Source organism: Octodon degus, unplaced genomic scaffold (assembly GCF_000260255.1).
Source record: "Octodon degus isolate 3935 unplaced genomic scaffold, OctDeg1.0 scaffold00019, whole genome shotgun sequence".
NCBI classification, from domain to species: domain Eukaryota; kingdom Metazoa; phylum Chordata; class Mammalia; order Rodentia; family Octodontidae; genus Octodon; species Octodon degus.
In genome coordinates, this window is record NW_004524595.1 from 11,906,803 (window position 1) to 11,910,102 (window position 3,300).

A 3,300-nucleotide genomic window follows, 5' to 3' on the forward strand; every position below is an offset into this window, starting at 1 on the left:
CACGGCCAATGCTTGGCCTATGTGCTCTCTGTGAAAGCCTGAGAGAGTGTCTTCTCCCCATGTGACTCTCCTTAGGCACACTCTATGTCATCGATCACTTTCCTCTTTGGCCCCATTATCTTCTTGATCAGAAAATAATATTTGTTGAAACTGTACTTTCGATTTGATTTGAAACTGTCTTATTGGTATATGTTTATCAATAAAACTTTGAAAAGAAAAAAAGAAAGAAGATGTCATTATTAGATGAGTTTTTAAATGTATTTATGAAAAGGAGAGAGAATGGAGGTGAGGAAACCTCCTACCTCAGTGACCAGTCACTAAATGCTTCTTGTGCTAAGTAAGCACTATGCAAAAATGCTCTAGAGAGATGAGGAACATCAGTAAGACTCTGTTACCTTCCAGTGCCACTCAATCTTCCTCAGCAGCCAGTTTTTGCCAGGCATTTGCCACGGATCCCTTTGCCCTGGGATCTGGACCTATTTCTCTCGTCTCTCACCCTCCAAACTGACCTCTTGTTTATACATTTCTTTATTCCTCCAGCCATCCATCTATCTTGCCTTCCATTCATCAATCCATTAGAATTTCCTTGAACACCAGATCCAGATTTCTGGATGTCCCATCATTCCACCTGTGTAGCAAAACTGGTATGTGTTGTCTTATGAATATTAAATAGAAAACTTGTGAAGAGGAAACAGTTATGGGAAAATTTGAGAGGGGTCTTGATGATACTTTAATAAACACATACGGGAGAAGGGGAAGCTGAGAATAAGGAGACACATGAGTAGAGATCCATGGGTGTGTCTAAAGAACACTGTGTTGCCCAGTTTGGCCAGGGTATAGGAAAAGTAGAAGGAAGACATTGGAAGGGGAAGAGTGGCAGTGTTGCAGGGCTTGAATGTTGGAGCAAAACATGGTGCATTTTCCTGAAGAAGTGCATCCAGCGAAAGGTTGAGAGTACAAGAGTGATACCAGATGCACCTCAGGGACCTTCTAACATATGCCTAATGAGTTGTGATTGGGTATGATGTCATAGCTGGTCCAAGAAAAAGGGGGACCATCCTGTGATCTGATGAGCACTTCAGTCGAGTTGTAACTGGTGGGAATTAAATGAGAGGATGAAAGTAGAACCATGAAGGCAAAGATGGAAGGACCAGCTGGTTGTGGATCCCAAGAGTGTGGTTCTCATTTCTAGTGAGGATTTTCATGCTATCTCCATAGGAGCAACAGAGCAAGCACGCTTGAGATGGGAAAAGAAATCAGGCAGAACTCTTTGCTTTTATAACTAAACCACTTCCTTGATACCAGCCTTAACCGGTTCATAAGTCCAGTTCAAGACTTCAACTCTTACTACTAGTGCTTTGAGGTCTAATGTCCCAAGACATGAATTCTATGAGCACATTCAAATCATAGCAAACAGTAAAGCAAACCTCACAGTTATGACATTTTGAACCTGTGCAACATAAGGAATTATGGAACAAAAATAGAATCAGTCACGATGACTGTGTTAAAAGTGTGATTATTAATGTAAAGCATGGACTCACAGGCTGTTAGAGCCGGCCAGGACTGTGCACTCACATGGTAAGTTTCAGTTTGCAGTGGTGTGTCCATGTGGAAAATGTTCTAGCAGGAAAATTAAAAATATGGGCTAGAGAAGCAATATCCAAAGCAAAAGGAACAAACAGGAATTTTAACAAATTAACATATCAATTTCATAAACTGTTAGAAACTTAACAAGAAAGCAAAGAGTTCTCCTTTGTACCACTTGTTGGTCTGTTGTTCTGAGAATGGGTCAACACATAACTCTCCTAAGAATGTACTTTGAGGTGATGTGGAAAAGCCAGTTGGAGACATGGATGGATATTCCTCCAACAAAACAAATACCCAAGTTTAGAACCAAATGAGAAATCAAATCATGAAGTCCACCCCAGGTCCCTGGAACTTCAGAAGATCTAACTGTGTGCTTTGGTTTGACTCCCAGATCCCACATAGACTATGGCACTGTCCCCAGGATAACCTTCTGCTGAATGGGTCCATTTGGACCAGAAGTGACCAGATATCTTGGGAACACCCTCTATCTTCTCTCAACTTGCCACTCAAAAGCTAGGAGTAGAACAGTCTCTCTGTTTTTTCTGATGAGTTGTGGAAACCCCTCTCTGACTCCCCATTCTAGGGCCCCTTTCTAATTTATGGTTTAGCCCTCATTCAGTCAAAGAAGGGGCCCAAATGGTCCTCAAAGAGAGCCTACAATATGGGTGCCAGAGGGGACAAACAGATGTTCCCTCTAAAAGTGTCTAATAACCAGAGATAAATGTGCAGAAACAGACCCTACCTCTTAGCTCATCTCCCCATATGCTGTTTCACATTAAGAGGTCAGCTCCAACTCCCTTCCGAGTGCTCCAGTTGTTGGTGGGATGGTTGGGTGGTCACCAGCAAATAACATTCCAAGGCCTCATAAAAGCTGGCGGAGTAGGTGCACATGTTTCCTGAAGGAAAGCCCTGCTTCGCTTGTCTTCTAAACTGGCTTCTTCCTGCCCTTCCCTCGCCTTCTGATTCCTTCTTCACAGGTCCAACAGGCTATGGCTAGATGACTATTTTTCCTTCACAGGTACAGTTGGCACCAGGGTACAGGATAGCCCTTCAGTCCTGCATGCAAGGCAAAGCCACAGTGCTTAATAGGGTACACAATCCCTCAGTCACAGCAGAGAACTCCCCAGTATTTTTGCATAGACCACAGGCCCCACCATAGGTTCTCTGAGGTCTACAGAAACCCCAGGGGAAATCTGCCCTCCTGATGCTCTCTATGGTTGGTGAGGCCTCTGCTTAGAAGTCAGATCTACATTCTGGCCACTTCTCATACTGATGTGATGAACTTAGTGGCCTTGTGTCAATAACTGCCCCATTCTAAGTCTTATCCTTCTGGTGTTCACAATATTGACAGCTTGTAATTGAATATGGGCACAGAGTGCCCTGTGTTAAGCAAATCCAATACCCAGAAAAATATAGCCCCACAATCAGTCAACCAGGATTGGCTGCCTGAGTCTGCTCACATTCTCCAGCCTCCTAAGTCTTCTTCCTCTTAAATATCTTTAAGAACCCATTGGACCTTGAAGTTCTGTGGACATCTCCAACCCATGGCTGTCCCTGTGAGCCAGCTACTTCTATGTCTCTAGGGCTCTCTCTCTTTCTCTCTCTCTCCTCTCCTCTCCTCTCCTCTTCTCTTCTCTTCTCTTCTCTTCTCTTCTCTTCTCTTCTCTTCTCTTCTCTTCTCTTCTCTTCTCTTCTCTCTCTCTCTCTCTCTCT